The 20,430-nt window shown below is 32.0% G+C and overlaps 1 long non-coding RNA gene across 1 annotated transcript in view; it reads right to left on the bottom strand.

The window, feature by feature from the left end:
• The window catches only part of LOC108751225, a 68,714-nt gene that overhangs the window by 31,924 nt on the left and 16,360 nt on the right, over positions 1-20,430 (bottom strand). The window contains exon 2 of the long non-coding RNA XR_001939472.1: positions 161-225. This is a non-coding gene — a long non-coding RNA (uncharacterized LOC108751225). The remainder of the gene's footprint in view (positions 1-160; positions 226-20,430) is intronic.

Raw genomic sequence — 20,430 nt, 5'->3', positions numbered from 1 at the left:
TTTCAACTAATTTTTGCGATAGATACTAAGGCGCGAGACAATACTAAGCGAAATATTGTTTTAATAAAGAAGAATGTACGAGAGAATTTTCGGAAAAGAAGCGAGCTCGGTCACATTGTTTATGTTATTATAAAAATAACGTAAATGATATCGTACGTACGATTAATCCGTTTAAACGCGAAAATCATCAGTATGGTGATTTTTTGATATTCCTTTGTGGCAATTCTGAAACAGAAAAAGCGCAGTTTGATGGAAAAATGATGGATGTCCACAAAAGCGATATATACGCTTGGCATTTATTGTATTTTTCAATAAATCTGACAATATTTTAAATGCAATAAACACATTAAAATGCAACGTTTTGTGCGAGATAATCGCAACGTGACGCGGCAATTTTCATCTAGAGATTATCATGTATTAGTTATTGTTTCTCGCGTACGCAAATTGAAGCGGTATTAACCTTATCGTATTCAAAATATATTACTCGAAATTCCCTAATATCATTGTATCGCGAATAAAAAATTAGAAATTTTAATCGTTTAAGTTTATACAGTGAGTGCAAAAAATATTCACACAAAAAAAATAGCTTTAAAAAGAATTTACTTTTAAAAAGTAAACATTAATTGGTAATTTTTTAACAAAGAATAAAATAAATTGTACATTTCGTAAAATTCTTTTACCTAAGAATATGTGTGTGTGCGTGTAATAATTAAAATATTCTAAAATTAATATAATAAGTATAAGGCTACGAGAGCCAAGCCGGTCTTAATGCTGTGTTGAAAAAAACATAAGTTTATTACAACAATTGTATCAAGTTTAACATTGAGAGAATGACTCAATTGGGATTGAAACGTTTGTTGTAATAAACTTATGTTTTTTTAATAACATAGCATTAATTGTAAGACCTGGCTTGGCTCGTAGCCCTACACTTATTATTAATTTTATAAATTATTTGAGTCTTTTTTTGTCATATTAAAATATATTATTTTAAAATAATAGAATAGAAAACCATATTTGAGTGCACAAAAAGTATTCATATAGCCGAATTTAGCTTTCAAAATAAAAAATACGAGAAGTTCTTTTATTTATATTAAAATAACATGTATAGTGATATAAAATTATTAATTAATGTTTATTTTCTACATCTTTCTATATACTTAAGACTGTTTTTATAAAAATTTCCCTGTACGAATACATTTTGTGCGAATTAACACGTAAAAATATATTTAATATAATAACAAAATTTTTTTACATTAAAATTTTCGTTAAACTAAACTTTTTGGACTTTGCATCTAATTTTCTATATTGTCTAAATATCAACTATATGTCTCTCTCTCTCTCTCTCTCGAAAAATAAAAAATGTAAACACTTAAATCTGCATACAAATACTTGAAACAAAGTTTTGAAAGAATAATATTAAAAATTAGATTACTTAAATATATTTTGATATCAATATATTTGTATTAACTTTCCAGTTAGCGCACCGTGAGGTTTTTATATATATAAAAACGTAGCGAAATGATCTTCTCACAAAGTTCGTGCGAATATCGCGTTTCAGCATTGCAGATCTCTGAAATTCCCGTAAATTTAATGATAGTACTCTAACGCAACTAAATATCAACACGTCAACTATCCCGCGAGTGATCCGATGGTAGCGGATAGCTTAAAGCGACACTATCGATACTATTGAATACACGCGTGTGTTAGTCTTTTTGACTGATTCGAAATGCAACGCGGGTCAAATAAGATCGGCCGTACGCACACCGCTCACACACATGATCGGTAATCAATAGCCTTGTAGCTGCCTCTGTACAGTAGTCGCATCCGTGTGCCGGAGATAGCTCCGAGCTACACGCGTATAATGGCAGACCTTCTATCACCAAATCGATCCCGATCGGATTTATTCCGAGCATTGTCTCGAGGCACACCATGCGCGCGCGTATGGCTTTATAAAAAGAATAGCTTGCAGCGTTCCATTTTCCACGTATTTTTGACGTCGTTTCTGTCTCCTTCGCGTTCGAGTTTACTATTGCAGGAGAGGAAAGGTAGGGGTATTCCGCTATGAGAAAGAACGGAGGTGAATTTTGTAAAAATGCGCGACACGGTCCGACCGTTGTCATTTAATTTCCTGTGGAACGCTTACATGCTGAGAAGCACTTACATAAAGCCGTGTATATCCAAGATACTGATTGAACTTGATGCTCCTTTATTCACATAATTTTGTAAAAAAATTGTTAAATATATTGCATATATAAAAATATTGTTTGACATGTACAAAGGCAGAGTATAATGTTACTGAGCATCGATATAACTGTTTCGAGTCTATGTAAACGAATATTAATTGTGCGATGCTCTACACGAATATATATATATATCAAGTGGTGTATAGATTATATTTCATGGTATTGATTGGTATCTGCCAAACCCTTTTGAAGCGGCGCCTCAACCTCTGTAACAATACCCTTGTGAAAAGATGTTATTTATTTTTCATTTTTCACGCTCTCTTGCCGTCAGATTTTTCCGATCCGCTAGGTACCTCTGCCTCTGTTTATATTTTTATCTTCTAGAAGAGAGAGAGAGAGAGAGAGAGAGAGAGAGAGAGAGAGGGAGGGGTAGGGCAGGCAAGCCGAAACATATAATCGATAGAAATATGTGGATGTTACGGTGAAACGAGTTTTTATGCCGTTCCAGATCAGTATTCTGTCTATTTGGTATTTTCTCGTAAAAAATCTATCAAAAAGTAGCAATTAACGGAAATTAATAAATTGTAATCTCGATTTTGTCGGAAAAATTACACAATTCTTTTATATTTTTCACTCAAATTCTCAATAATGGCGAGTAAGCTTTGTGAAAAATCATGCAAAAAAACATACAAAGTGTAAGCTTACACTTTTTCATCAATCTACAGGCATTAATCATCCCGTTTGTTTCGATGTGTTACCACTTGATAATTGACAGTTTTCACTTCGTGCAAACGTGATTCGAAATTCAACAAGCGTCGAAATAATTATATAATTTCATTACACGTTTGCGAGCCATAAATCATAAACCGGAAAACTCGGAATAAGAGAGAGAGAGAGAGATGAGAGAGAGAGAGAGGCGGGGGGGGGGGGGGGGGGGGGGAGGGAGGAGAGACGACAGTACAGTGAACGAGAAAGATGTTCCGACAGGGAAGAATTTCATAATCTCTTAATTGCACATACCACGAAAGTACCACTCATTTACATTTATATATCGCGTGCCGATGGTTCGGTGCGTCTGGGATAGTTGAGCTTTATTTTTCTTGCCGCATTTCTGCAAAAGAATTTCTGCGCGCGCGTGCGCGCGCTTTCCCGCATCGGCGTCGTGGTTTTTTCTTGGTTGCGAAATTATCCGCCGAGGGTATTAAACGTCCTCGATGTTCGAGGCAGAGCACGCATCTGCACCTGCACATGAAATTCGCTATTGCAATTACGGAGGTCAACGCCTCGGTCGTAAACGTTCGTGTCGGATGATTCGAGAATTCGCAGCTCATAATCGCCGATGGGGAACTTCGAACGGAAATGAAGCTTCGCGACTCGCCGAGCTTTTCAACTGCTCAATATGGCAATTTGCTCCTGGCTTGTAGATATAGGAAGTATACCAGAGCTATCGTAGTCGCTTCCTTTCAGTTATGGATTCCTAAAAATGCGATATCGATAGCCTCCATAGCAAGCATTGCAGATAAAATCGAAAACGATATTGGAAACTTTTAACTTTAACTCACATAAACTAACTCACGTTAACTTTTTACTTGCCATAACATTAATTGAATTCCCAGCCAAACGTTCATGGATTAAATATTTTACTTTTGCAACAATGATCATAAAACTTAAGCATCGATATTTAAATATTCCTTCTATTTAATTAGAATTAAAAAATACACACGCATATCAAATTTTATAAAGATTTTTAGGATTGGTTATTTCCCTAAATTAATCGTAAGGTAAAACCTTTCTTTACGCAAATAGATAGATTATTCCGAAAAATAAAAATGTAATTACAGGGATAACAAAATTGCTGTTACAAATAATATCAAATGTATAACAAGGACTCATTTTAGCAAATTAATACAATTTTTTTATTTGTCATGAATACGAGTATATAAATTCAACTCGCAAAAATCAATCTAGTGTATTAGCATTAGTTAATTTCTAAAAAATGGAACATTTGATTGAAGTTGATGAAATTCGCATAGATTTAACAAATCCGACACAGTATAATTCTTTCGTTTGTTAATCGAATCTTCCATTTTTATTTTATCATTCTAAATTGTATCACTTAATTTAAAGATTCAAAAATGTATATACTGATATTGTTTTTTTACTAGATAATATACATATAATAATGTGATAAGCATAATTTCAATCATTAGACACATCACTTCATACATTCGTAATATTCGTCTGACTTTTATTTACTGCGTAAATTATGACGCAGGTTAAAAGGATCTCTCATAACTCTTCCTGACTAAAGTCACGTATAATCTTTAGCCTTCCGAATGCACCGGACGCGCATTGGCAATGGCGTCCTCTTTCGTGGGAGAAGTCATTCAACCCGAGGTTCAACCGACAATTATCTCAACGACTCGTTTCGTCTGTCATTGTATCCGTACTCGAGCATAATGCAGACGAGCCGCGACAAAAACGAGTTTCGCCCGCCGTCGCACGCAGAAGTGAAAAAAAGACTGGCATATGCCGACCGCATATAAACGGAAATAATCGTTTCACCGAATTGTACAAACAACACGCAAATTTACTCTTGCACTGGAATCCTTTTCAAATTGGCATTTTCGGTTTTTTTTTTTCGTTTTTAATACGCATACGATAGCCTGTGTTTCGTGTTTCGTGCTTGTTTGAAAATATAAATTATATACTCATGTATGGTAGTACACAGTGAAAAAATTTATGTTAAATTTAACACATTTCACATGTTCCAAACGGTCCATCCAAATTTTTGTGTTGCTTTAACATAAGATGAATATGTTAGAAAGCAACACAAGTACTACGTAAAAAATTAATACGAGAAGCGTAATACTTTGATATATTTTAAAAACAAATTTTATGTTAAATTAACACACTTATAATGTTAGATTTAACTGAAATTAGATGCTATTTTTACATTTTTAGTTTAAGCAAACATATATGTAGATTTAACAGATATTTATTGCTACAAAGAGAAAATAATACAAAATATCTGTATCTTTTTACATATAAAATATGTAACTAGTTGTACAGAACATATTTCTTTGGTAAAATTAACATTTATAATATATTAAATCAACACACATCTTATTCATTTGTTCTTAGAATTTATGTTTTAAACCTACATTATTTTCATGTTATTTGTTTATTTACCTATAATTGTGTTATTTTAACACTGAAAAAAATGCTAAATTTTAATTTAACACAAAATATTCCAATAACACAATCATATTATGTTAATACTCGGGTATTAAAAATTGAATACAAAAATTTTAACAAGAATTCGTTTTAACATAAATACAAAATGTTTTTTACCGTGTAGGTATTCTTTACTGACTCTTTAAAAATTAGAAAATTTAGAAAAAAATCATATCTCTTATTATCACGTATCTATTATCATTAAAATCAATTATTTGTAAGAGATTAATTTTAGACACAACGATCATAAAGCTTTTATGTATCATGTGCCAATTCATTCAAGTAGTTTACCGGTTTATCGTATCTATTTTAAACAATTTATTTGGCAAAATTCGAATTGAAATTTGTGACACTTTGAGGCATTAAGTCGTGCGATACCGTGCAACTTACAAACTAAACGGGTTTCGATCAGTGCATCAATGATACCTTCGCGTGTATCTCTGATTAATGTTTAGTGTACGTAAATGCGTTCGTTGACTGCGCCGCAGGCACAGTACACCAACGTGTACCACCCATGTAAGGATGGCAATGCGGTTAAATCTCTACTAACAGCCATCCGTAACTGCGAGTCTGTACATGAAGAAAACCACCTATGCACTTTTATTTATACGCGTACATTTACATTCGAGGTATATTCGTTTTATTAATAAATTTTACCTACATCTGCGCTTTGTAGACTCAAACTTTCAAACAAGGCTCTCGAATTATCGATTTAAAAGTTAATGTGGTTCCAAAAATAACATTACACTGCAATCCACACGATAGAAAGGCTTTCCGTAAATTAATATGAAATATCGTAATATGTTGCATTTCGTTGACTTGAATAAACTTTCTGGTTTTCAGGAATGTTAATTTAAAGGAACTGGAAATTTAAAATTAACTGTTAATTTAAAATTAGACATCTCCGGCTTCACAATCGCCAACGGATCGCGGTTACGTAATTAAGTCCTAATATAAATTTCCTCTATGTGCATCTCTCTCTCTCTCTCTCTCTCTCTCTCTCTCTCTCTCTCGTCGAGAATACATCACGTGGAATTTTCACAGGCTTCGTACGTGCGCGTATGCCCCAAGTGAGAATACATGGCCCATCGCTCACACACATCCCGAGACATGTCAAAGTGTACCCGTGGGCTCGTAATATAAGTTTAATGCGCGCTTAGCCGAGCCTACCGCCGTGCGTGGTTACTGTAAATTCAAGGTGCAAGGTTATGCATGATGTACGACGCATCGACACCACGATATTTCCCGATTGGTAGGATGCGTCGGATGACTCTCTAATACCGCAGACAGGTTACGCGAGGAGATGAGAAATGACCGTCATTTTCGTGGTGCGCTTTTATGCGATCGCAGCGCGGATTAACGTTACGAAACGGCAGGTATGACGACGTGTCGGGACACGCACTTTGCCGCGACCGGTGAAAAAGCTCATTCTATAGAAATGCCTTTTTTTTTCAAGAAAGCCGTATTACTGTTCGTTGAATTGTCGGAAGCCATCTTCGTGAGGCTACTCGCTTTTTACTCGACGAGTTGCGAAGCGAACGCGGCTCCCAGTAATTCATACGAGTATATTACGATAAACTCTGATATATCTGTTTTTAATAAAATTTTGTTACGTAAAGTTGTAATAATCTATTCGAAATGTTTCGAAATAAAAAGGGTGACATTATTTCTCGGAATATAATATTTAGGTTAAACAACTAAGGAATGCATTTGACACACAAATTAAGATTCACGATAAAATAAAATCTTCTAATATTCACGATAAAATAAAATCTTCTAATATTCACGATCAAATAATACCTAGTCAATTTATGAATTTTATTACGTCATTCAGTTGTCATATTATTTTAACGTGAGATTTATTTGCCAAAATATATTCAGAATTATAAAATTAATTATGAAGTGAAATAAGAGCGATTGAGAGCAATCGCAGTTGACTTTAGCGTATATCTATTTACATGTATTATTACATATAAGTAATTTTCGTATACATAATATCTTGGTTATCAATACATACGAACGTTTTGACTTATATTTAAGCCTTATATTTAAGTCTTCAGCGCATACAACAGTAAATTGGAATCATAGATACTTGATGGTTCTCTGAGATGATTGCACAATTTGAATATTGAGAATCGACTCCTTATATAACTAGCGTAAGATATATTGTAATTTTAATATAATATATAAGACATAGAAATACAAACTTCGATTATCATTTTAATCGCTTATCCCCAAGTACAGTATACTGCAAAATATCTGGCTGTTACGCCACATTGATTTCGCTTAGTAACGCGAATCGAGTAAGCGATCGTTGACCCGATGATTGCCAAGAGTGTACGCGCGTGTCCTACAGATACTATCGATTTGACCTCTATTTGTGCAATAGTTTCAGTCAATTGCATTTTATGTGGTCTGACAAAAACAAAATGTGCCGTGCATTGAAAAGTATTTTGCATATAAATACAAATAATCCAATATGTCGTTTGATCACTAATTTCACAAATTTATTTACAATTAAATACAAACACGTAAAAAACTAAGCCGTTTTAACCTTCGAAAAAAATAGAATAAGAGTCCAAAATATTAAATATATTCTGAATTTCGATGTGAAAAATATGATTCATGCAAATTTTAATAAACCGTTTAAGACTAAATTATTTATCCCACCTTTAGAAGTAAGTACTGGCATAAAGATTTCTCTCCCAGTTCGGTTTAACTACGCATGATGCAGAGTAAGGAGCTTCAAAATAAATTACTAATTTTCATATATCTTGCTTCTACATATTGCATTAATAAGAAAATTGATAATTCCGAAACTCGCTTTTTGAATTCGTAAAACACAATCCCGAAAATAATATTCTTCCCAACTAAAATTTTATATGTCTATCGGTGATGTATGCATGTATCGGTGATGGTGGTATTAGCATTAAATAAATTAACATGCACTATTCTGAGCGAACTTGAATACGAGACATCGCTTGAAATAGTAAACGCGGATATATCGGGAATTATTGTTGAGCTTCATACCGCGGTATATAACTATGACGGTATATAACTGTGTGTCGGAAGTCGTTTCAATTGTAAATGTCACTCGAACATAGCCTTTACTACCCCAAAACTATCGGTAAATGACTGCAAATTGATTAGTCGCAACTAGTCCCAGTAGAACTGTGACCTTAATGGCAATTTCCGTTATGTGAGCTTGCTGTTACCTCTTACCATTCTTCTCCTTCCGGTCGCCAACCTCTCCCCTATGGTGACCCACCGCTAGTTGTACAGCTAGAGAAAAGTGCCGAGCTAAGCTTCCCAGAACGGCTTAAGTTTCTAAGCAGGGATATTGTCGAACAGCTTAAGTCGCAAAATTTGCTGAGCTGTTGTAAAAACATCGAATCGTACTACGAATAAAGTTTATTTTGACATTTGTCTTAAGATTTTGATTTATATATCTATATATCCTATCTGATTTTTTAATATATGTTCAGTGTTATTTAAAAGTTTTAATAGATGTTAAATATTTATATTAAGGACTAATTTATAAACGCATAGTTGCACACGTATATATAGAATGTGTATGGAACATTTATAACAAAAAGAATTTAATTAAATTGGTTTAATAGAATATTATAATTATTTATATATATATATTAAATTATAATTATTAAATTATTATAGCTGTAAGGCATATTTAAGGTTTATGGTTTTATACATCATACTTATTTGATGCATTTTTTTACGCATTTCTACGCTTTATAACGCACAGATTTAAATAGAATAGAAACAAGAACTGTCAGAGTGAGAATCAAAATGAACATATTTCATATAAGAATATTCCAGTTGTCATAAAATATGAAAATATAATGCACCACAACGCGACATGTATGATAATCGCGAAGAAAGCCCGGTAATATCGACTTTGCGTCGCAGCATTGAAAGTATTGAAAATATTGAAAGACATCTATTTTGATCAGCTTGAATGAACGTCAAATTTATGATACAATAACAATAATGTCTTCATATCGGTAATAATTTCAAAAACTTTCATAATAACAAAACAATATTAATAAAAACTTAAATTAAAAAAAAAACTGAGATTTTTGTAGTCGTAAATCAGAATTTAATCTAATCACAATTTTGAGTTAATTTTAATAATGCACTGTTTCTTTCTTTAAGGAGAATTCTCTCTCGACATGACATCACTAACATAAAATTAAATAATACTCGACAATAATTTTGTTAAATGAATAATTTTGATAATGATTAATTTATACATACTTTTTTACGTTAATTCTGAAAATAAAATTTGAATTTATTTTACTCTAATTTTTTGTAACCGACATCTCTTTTTCAAAAATTTATACATTTTGCTAATAGCTCGTTGTACGAGGTTTTTTTTTAATTAATTAAAATAATATATTTGAAGCTTTTTATAATGAACAGAAAATTATGTTAAAATCAGTAGTTATTCCCTATAAATTATTTATTTATATGTATAAGTAGTATATGTATAAGTAGAAGAGATGAAAACAAAGGATTTTTAAATGCATGTTACTCAAAAACTTATACTTCTTATAAATTTAACAAACATCAGCTGAAATCATCACTGAAATCAGCGCCAATAATACTATCAGGTTATTTTAGCATTAAAAAATTGAAATTTTTCTGGTATAATTATAGATAATTCGATCGTATCTCAAAGAGCGCATAAAATATTAGAATTATTTATCATTAATTTATTGAGTACCGTTTAATTATGTAAACATGTCGTGTTGACCGGACCCTGCCTTGAGCATTTCGAGAAGCATCGAAAGAGAGAGACGCCTGCCGAGAGATGGTCGATGCAAATTTACCGTTGCAACGTACAACTTGGTGAAGCAGGCACGCCGTTCTCTCGCAAACCGCATATACACGGCGCCAGGGCCTCTTCATGTAGAATTCATGTACACCTCTCGGCATTCGAAAGAAACTCCACGTAACAAACTGTCTCCGCATCTTACGCCACAAGCATGGCTCTTAACATACAAGCACGCGGCGGTATGATAAAAAAGTATGGATAAAAAACGTGTGTCCTACGTCACATTGCCGCACTTAATGCATCATGCAAGCATTCGCACCTCAGTTTTCACATCATATGCTAGAAGATGGCACTTTTGTAGCCATTACGTTGTAGCACGTGCTAAGATAATCATGAATGCGATCTAAATATTCTACTTTGCGAGCACACTTCTATAATGCTGGTAAATATTGCAGCGTTATCTTTTTCTATTCGTTGTTGCTTTAAAACTTAATTATATTCTACTTGTGTGATATACGTCGGTCGATAGACCCAAGGAATTAATTATTTAAATAAATTCTTTTTTAAAAACCATTAAATTTAATTCGCAGCTTCCCTTTTTTTAATCGACTTTCCAATATAGTCTACTTCTTTTATGAAACCCCCCCCCCCCCAGAGAGATTGCAATTAAATTTTAATTTCATTATATTTTTAAAAGTGTCTTCCAAAGTGCTTTTCGAAGTTCTACTTTTAAAATTACATATTGTATTGTAAGTTTAAGAAATAGTAAAAGACTTAGATAAAACATTATTTTCTTATGTGGTAATATGTCAGATCGTATCCTAACAAATATCGTTGATATGTATGAGCTTGCACATCGGTGATATTTCTTATTAGAAAAGTATGTATTTCTTCCACCCCGAGCATACGCCTGCCAATATCTCGCACGGGGGTGTAGCGAGAACCAACCTCGCCGATGGGGGGACATTAATTTTTCTCGCGAATTGATACTCGGCCCCTTGCACAGTCGACCGCCATAAAGTATACCTACCGCGAGATGCGCCTCGAAAAGTATTGCGTAGCTACGTGCAAAGTGTCTGCCTCTCTGCCGGGACGTGAGATTCTTTACGAATATATTTTATATGCAGAACAGACTTGGTGTGTGCTTGATTTGCTTTGGGAAGAGGTTCGCAGCCGAACGAAGTATCGCCACGTTATTTCCGGAAGAATATCTACGCACCAATGCAGCGTATAAATTCTCGTATTAATTCAGGTATTGGTTGAACATGGTCTATATAACGTTCGCCAACTTGCGAGAGTGAATAACGAAGTTATGCTCTCCGTCACTTCGCACCTACTAATTGTAAGTTCCGTACCGCGGAATATAGTTCACTAATTGTTCGATAAATAAACTGGATTCAGTAGCGCTGTCAATCCAAGTAATATTGTAGAAGTATGACATTTCGAATGTAATAAATGAAAATCCTTTGCATTTTAAAATCTTAATCATTTCATTACGCGGTTGAGATTATCTGTTTAATTCTCACATTACTACTAGTTAGTTTTTATCCTGTTCATTGTATATACTTTGCAAAAAATTTTATTTTGCTTTTGCTCCTGCGGATTTACTTTGCAGATTTACTTTGTAAATGCGTACATTATAATTTCGCGACATTAATGTATTCTTTCTGTCAATATTTCCATGTCTCGAATAAAAAGTAATTCTCTAATTTTGAAATATTCTGATTTTAAAGTAACATATCATTATTATGTCATCATTATGTGTCTATGTAGGTATTCATTAAAAAAATATTTTGTACTTGTGTTAAAATCGATCTTTATTAAAATTTTCTTTGTTAAATTTTTAATATATTCGAATGATAACTTAATGTAATTGTGTTACATTCGAATATTTTGTATAAAAATGATTGAAAAATACGTCACTATTTATTTGTTATGTTAATGTTAAAATAATACAAAACAAATAAACAAATAACATAAAAATGGTATATTTTAAAACGTAAATTCTAAGATAAACGAATAAAAGATGTACGTGTTAATTTACCATATATGGTATAAATATTAGTGAAAAAATTTGTTTCCGCAAAAAATTTGCTTCCAAATTGTGTCAGAATTATTTTTTGTATTAACTTTTTTATATAATATTTGTATTATTTTCTAACATATTTTTGTGCTAAATAAACACAAAAATTTGGTTGGCTCGTTTGGAGGACAATGTGTTAAAAACATATTTTCTAACTGTGAATGTATGCATGTACGAATATTATACAGACTTTATTCACGTGTGCATTATGTACGCCACGCAGTCGGCGTGGAGTTCTCACAGTCATAAATTATAAGCTCAAAATTCCGAGAGCAAATTGTCGAGAGAATTTTCCGCTGTCTGCTTTGCGTTGAGAAAACCGCTGCACGCAGACATTATCGATCTTGGAAAAACTGGGATCGGCGGAAAAGCGGCGATATTATTGTCGGTTTATTGCGGGCGGTTCGTTTAAAAACTCGCAACGCATCGCAGAAGAGATGTAACCAAGACAGTCGAGAGAGCCGTCTGCGGAGAATAATAGAAAAGTTACGTGCACGGATCCGTGTACTTTAAATGTACGGGTATGTATGTTAAATGTTCATTTGCGTGCAAATAGCTCGATATAGGGCCGAGCCTGAATGGAATACAAGAGGTATGTCAATCCAACCGCACAAAAGTTATTGAATCAATATATAATATTTAATATATAATATTTGCATACACGCGCACATATCAATATATAATATTCGTTAGAAGAGAGAAATACATTAAATTACATCAATATTGAAGGACTTTTATATATTAAAAAAAATCAAATGTCAATTTCAATTATTTCTTGGTTGAAAAGATTTAACTCTCATTGCTTGAAAATAATTATTATAAAAAGAAATCGCTACTTTTATACAAACTATATATTTTACTATATTATCTAGGTGTTTTCTTAGAGTTAAAATGCTACGATCTTTCCTCTAGAGATATCTATAAGAGCATATTCCTCAGTTTTGACACAAAGGCATTTAGTTTCTTTTATATCTGTCCAAGATGTCCAATCCATCTTCTAGATCTTTATATGTTATTGGAAAAGTAAAACCTATACGAAAGGATGACGTTATAAAATAAAATCAACTCTCAAAGTTATTTGAGAGATGAACGGCGAGATATAACGGAGGATTACACGAAGAACTGTATAGTTTTCAAGACGTAATTCCACAAAAAATTCAGCATTTCAAGTAAAATAATTTTTGTACAAATAATATAAATAGTTTGAAATAATATATTAACAATAAGAATTTTTACTGGACCGTATATTTGAAAATATATTAATGAAAATATATTATAAAAACAATTATGTATCAAGTTTAAAATCTATTCAAAATTCGCGTAAAAAAGGAAATTATAATAATAATTCAAGTATAACTGAGTAGTATAATGAACAAGTATAATGATTTTGTATTTCTATATAAAGATTTTTATAGAGTAAACATTTTTTTTTATGAAAAGAATCTGACATTTCATGCGAGCATTCGAATATATAAATTGCAAAATCTATGCCTGGCGTAGCGATTAGATAGAATCTTAATTCATTATAAAAATTTGAAGATGTATCTTATCTTGTTTTGAAAAATCTTGCTTTAATGAATCTCTTTAGTACGATAACTATACCTAGGATCTAATTAAGAAGTTAATTGTGTTTTGACAAATATAATTTGTAATTTTGTCTCTGTATAAAAATCTTTATAGAGTATATTCTTTTCTTATGGAAAAAATGTAACATTCTATGCGAGTATTCAATTATGCAAATTGCAGAATGTACTTAACCAAGCAACTTGATACAAAATCTCAAGTCATTACGAAAAATTTGGAGATCTCAATGTTTTGGAAAATGAATGTTCCATCTTTACAATTTCTTAGGTAGAGTAACTATATGCCTAGGATCTAATTACAAAGTTAACTTGTTTCGACAAACTAGTTGAGATAGAAAACTTGATGTATAAATACTGTATATATGTACTTCCCAAATCATGCAAATTCACAGGTTTATGTATATCGGATGCTGGCAAATTTGTAGACGAGACGGATGTTTTCCTTTTTATTGACTTCGAACATGCGTACGTCTTTTGTTACAGAACTGTCTTTTAAAATGATGGCAATATCTGATCTATCGTTTGTTCTATCTTATATTAAAAAAAAAAAAGATCAAGAAATTGTTGTTTTTCACGTTGGCAAAATTTCAAAAAATACAACTCTTTATTACATCGAGTTTGTTCCAACGCGGATGTAGCTCTACGCTATGCCAGGCTCTACGCATCAAAGGGTGACAATATTGACATCATGTATCTACGTCGATCTACCGCGAGATAGTGTAAACTCGTAGCGGCATCAAAGAATAATCTGATACGTACTAGTCCGGTAACGACACAAAATATTTCTTACGACACCTATTTTCTACGACACCCGCGAGAAAACATGCTCTCCAAAAATTTGTTTTTCAGAATTTAAAATTTCCTCATGTATCACGTCCTGGAGCGTAATACGGAATGAATATAAATAAGTAATACGCATCCCGTCAAAGATGGGCGTAAGCAAGGGACTCTTCTTCTTACTAACGTCTATCTACGTCACACTTATCCGACGCGAGGAAGCGCTCCTACTTCGCAGCAACAAAAGCATTTTGCTCGTATCATCCCATAAAGTTGGAAAATATGAAAAATATGTTATTCCTCTTTGTAAACGGGTAATAGGATTCCACGTTTATACGAAGATGTCGATTGGATTAAAATAAAATATAGATTTTTTTACGGAAACAAATATAATTATTATTGTAACACATAGATAGTAGATAATTATTCCCGTATTTCGATTTTAATTTAATTGTTAAGTATATTTTAAGCGATGCTTTAATTTAATCAATTTTTAAATAAAAAATATCAACAATTTTTTTAGTTATATATTGGATTACTTAATACAGAATTTTATTAGTTGTATATTTTATTGTATATAAATTCTAAAATGTGAAAGTTATCGTTAATTTTTCTATACTTTGTAATTATATATATTGATGTTTACTATGCATGTGGAATAACAAGATCTACAAATCAAACGTGCAAATATTTTATACATTAACTTCAAAGATTATTAATCTATCGTTGCAACGTTCAATCATCGAGTTCTATACGCGCGGTTGAGACATGAATATTGCGTGACTCAATCATTCGCAAGCGGTTCAATCTGAATGTCCCAATTTCCTCCACGTGATTACCTTAATACGTTGCCCATATCTCCGGTACGATGAAACCGGACTGCTAAAGTGATAGCTAGACATATACACGGAAGCTCGATGATACGCATTGGCTAAACTAACTAACAACATCAAACTGCGTTTACATATACCTACTTGTAACTAAATTGCGTTTCCATTTAATCATCAAATTAGCTTTGTGTTAATTGTTTCGCACGTTGATGATCGTAATTACGTAATAATTATCACATTCATATTTTTTCAAAAGATAAAAATTATAAAATAAAATTCAATTAGCAGAATATAATATTTCAAAAAACGATTAAAATCGTTACTAAATAAGTATTGTATCAAATTACATGTAAAGCATTAATTATTTTATATTATACATATTCTAATTTCTTACTAATATTCCTTTTATTACTGTAACTGTAATAAGTATGACAAATAAAAAAGTATGGAAAAATAAAAAATAACAATAAAAATTAGTATGCGTTTAAATAAAAAATTAATGCGTATTTTGTAAATTAAATTCTATTTAAATTCATTGCACATATATATATATATATATACATCGTATATATTAATTCTATTCTTTAATCATATATTTTCTTATATTACTAATGTTATGATCTGCATATTTTTCCAAACTTGTATTGTTCAATTATCACAAAATCTTATTATAATTAGAAATTTACGTAATATATGTTATAGTAATATATATATGTATATATGATGTGTGTGAGAGAGAGAATAGACAATATATTATAATAAAATCAGTTGTTCCGATTATTCGCATACGGCCTATCCAGAATATATCATTTCGTTTGCGTTATTACCTTAATACATTAGCTGCATTTCCGACGGAGTATGCCATTGCGGTTAGTGCTATGGGACTGGTCTGCTGACCTAATACCATTTCCGTACTACAGCAAATAGAACGCAATATCGAGAATTCAAATGGAGTGTATTAGAGATGCTGCCTAATATTTCGTATATATTTGAGAGATACATTTTATATGATATTATCATATTTAGAATTAATAATCGCAACAGGACATTCTACGATATCGAGAATGTGGATCACGCACAACGAAAGTACATTGACCAATATGGACTTGGATACAGGCTCGACCCATGTCGCGGGCGGTGCAGCGTTCATATCGATTTCTTGCGAAGTGCCGATAAGAGTCGGCGGGTGTATGCCACTTTATAACAGAGGAACTAGGTGGAAAGCGGTAAGACGGAGACAAAGTAGAAAAGGCAGGGCAAGGAAGTCTGTTCGAAATCGTTCGACACTGATCGAACAGTTCGTCTATGCATCAAATAAAAGATTGGTGACTCATCTTATTCCTTAACTCGACTATAAAGTCCTTTTTATATAGAAATATAAAAAGGACATAAACGTAACTAATATTAAAAATATAAATATAAAAAAATTAGAATTGTTATATTATTCATTACTTATATCTTATTATTATATTCCGTATTATGTGAATAGTTAGGACTAATTATGCAAATTGCTGTTGCCGTAATAAAATCGATATTCAAATGTGTAATGAGTAAAAAAATTGGGAATATGATAATGATTAGAAAAAAAACATTATTATATGTTATTGTAAATTAGCTATAATATTAGACGTCATTAATAGATTCGAAATATAGAACTTAAATGGAGAGTAACCGGGCAGGCCATTATATATCGATGATATATCTCGCCCTATAAGCAAGGTAAATGGTTCGGTGCCGATTACGTCCGAATATTAGAATAGATCATTAAACAGACACGTGGTCGTAAAAATATGCGACGCGACGAGGCGTATCATCGACAAACTGATAACAATGATACGTGTTCCTTAATCTAAATGGATTTATTATCCATTATCGTACTAATATATTTTCTATATTGAAAGCGTTGAAAACTTTCCGTATCCCTGCTAGGCTATTATATAACCTAGCATGGATACTAAAATAAAATAATTTATATTTATATGTGCTGAATAAAAAAAGATATAAAAAAAGAAGTGGATTATATTGAAGGTTTATATTGGAAAACGGAACGGAATGACTAAGAATTTAAATTTAAAATACGCCAAGATATAATGTATAAATGTGAATGCGCATTTTAACTACTAAAATTTTAAATTCAATTTCATATCTTGTGTACAAAAATTCTACTATAGCAATATCAATTTAATACACACTAAAAGATGCGAAAAAATTTCAAACTATATATTTCATATAAATATAAAGATTTCTCAATCTTATTGTAACAATAATGATTGTAAAAATTCTAATTACGCAATTAATATCAGTAAGAATTTCATTATCATTGTCATTGCACACGTGACATGCATAGTACTGATAAAAAAAGAATAATCCTGCAATTCATTTTCTATATATCAGACATAATCCCAAAAATAATTTGAAGAATAATTCGCGATATCCGGTGGAGATTAAAAAATTCTGATCCGTCAGAGTAAATCCGGCGCGACTAATTCGAGACGATATGGTGTTTCTGGCTTGTCCTGGAGCCTGAGGATTTCTCTCTCGATGAGGATCTCTTCTCTCACTACTCTCGTTGCAGCCCCAACCATTTTCGCTCGACTTTTGCGTCATTCGCGAGCTCGTTCTTTCACGTCTCCATCACGTCTTTATTTATAGTGCTTCTGTTCGCTTCATCTTTCATCCCTGGCAGTTTGTCAAAGTTGTCGCAAGTTAATTCAACATCGTAAATTAATTGTTGCCTTCAATTAATCCTTGACTCTTGAGTCTCGAATTAGAGACAGCTCGTTCTCCCCTAACGAATAAGTGAATAAACATCATGATTACGAAAGGCCTTTCATTGTCACTGTTCTTTGGTACGAAAAATATGCGGATACGAGTATGTGTAGAACTGCTATTGTGATGTTAATGACTTTCTTGATTAACAGATGAATACAATTGTGTGGCAAATTGCAACGTAAATTGAATGTTTATGATTTTATGACGATGATTTTCTAAGAAAATTTTAATTCTTATACTTTGAGTCTAGCAGAATATATAAGAAACTCGAGCTCAGTTCCTTAGAAAAAAATAGAAAAACAATTATACGATTTTTATATTGCCTGTATAATATTCACGTTAACTTATAAATACTTTTTATTAAAGGTCCTCAATATTTAAAAATAAAAATACAGATTCAGTGTTTTATCCCGGAGATTGCCATAGTGAATTCATTTAAACTTGATTCCGTTTTATATAGAAATCTTAATAAATGTCTTTTTAATCAGTCTTATAAATTCAAAATTATATTCGTTAGGAAATATCATAAACGTATAATTTCCGTCAAATAAATCATTACAAGATTGTTAAATCAAGAAGATTGTTTCAATATAATAAAATAAAATTATTGCTCTTATACTTATATAACTCTCGCTAATAAAAATTATATATTATTGATGATGAATCAATGACTACGAAAGATAATTCGTAAAATTCATAATGTAATTTTTATTGTATTATTTTTTGAATTTTTAATTTATTTCGCATATATTCGCTTTCGACACAATTGAATTTAATTTGATTTTTACTAATAACAAGTATTTTCAATTTAATTAAAAATTTAAACACAATCTCTTTTTTTTTCTGGAAATTTCTTATTTTAAATTGATATATTTTTCAGCGTCACTTTTTTATACGGATTTTACTTTATGCGGACAGAAACGCAATGTGTGCTTCTCAGATGAACTAATTTCAATCAAGGCCGAAAGTGTATCCGACAGCTAGCTGATAGGTATATGTAAAGTGATAATTAGAACGCTGAATGCACACGACGTTCGCATTTCCGACGAAGCTCAATAATTTATGAGCACCTAAAACTCAATCTTCGCGTAGATCGTTCTATAAATCTTACGACAGTGAAATCTCGAGTTAGCCAAAATTAGTTTCAGAACGTGCCTGTCTAGGTCACACAAGTCTGCCGCTCAACTTGCTCGACCCAAATCATCACTTTCCACAAGTCAGTGATAATTCACGTTTTCAACTTTCAATTTTTAAATTTATTTCTTAAATATTTCACTAGAATTTCACGGATTTAGTAAATTTTGTGTAAAAATTTATATCATCTTAGAATGTTTAATTCTAATAGATACACAATCTAATGAGTATTATTAATTTATTATAAGATATATATTTCATTCAGTAATTTATTTAACAAAAAAGTAAAATAGAAACTAAAAGAAAATTAATAATTAAAATAAAGTATACCAAATAATTATTTTCTTTTTTATTTCTGTAAAATAAAGCATTGAATAAAATGTAACAGATAACGTTTCAGAATGTTTAATTTAATACACAATCTAGTAAGTATTTGTTAATTTATTATTAATGATCTTATTTAATCATTCATTTAACTGAATTAAAAAGAAGATAAAAGGGAATTATTAAAGAAATAAAAGATATAAAATTTTCTACACAAGAGGTATAAATAATTCTATAAAATATATATGTATAGTTAAATTAATATCACATGGTGTCAAATGATCAAGATCTAAGTTAGCAATTATTAACTTTAACGACCGCTGCGTGCACGCGTGTGTAAAAGAGGTATCGGTGCCTGCTTCGGTATCTCGACAATAAAGGGTAGTTATCAGCGTGCTGCCTCGATGCCGCGAGGAAGAACAGCCGAATGACAGAGCGTAGAGCTAAGCGAGTCACGCACGCGCAATCTCCATACATCACCGTCGGAGCGTGTAAACTTTTCAACTCCCCTGCGTATCCCATGCTCGCAGGAGAGCCTTTTCTTTCTCTCTCACCGATTTTCCTTTTCTTTCCACTTGTTCTGCGTACCCGTCGCGGACCCACAATTATTGAAGCTCAATTGGACCGAGGGAAGAGGACTGTGACCAGGCTAAATGTATCCACGTCCTCGGTTCTTTTTCTGCTCTCGTCTTTCAATATCCTTTCGGCTCTG

This window comes from Trachymyrmex septentrionalis, unplaced genomic scaffold (genome assembly GCF_001594115.1).
Source record: "Trachymyrmex septentrionalis isolate Tsep2-gDNA-1 unplaced genomic scaffold, Tsep1.0 scaffold42, whole genome shotgun sequence".
Lineage (NCBI taxonomy): Eukaryota > Metazoa > Arthropoda > Insecta > Hymenoptera > Formicidae > Trachymyrmex > Trachymyrmex septentrionalis.
This window is presented reverse-complemented; position numbering and strand designations above follow the sequence as displayed.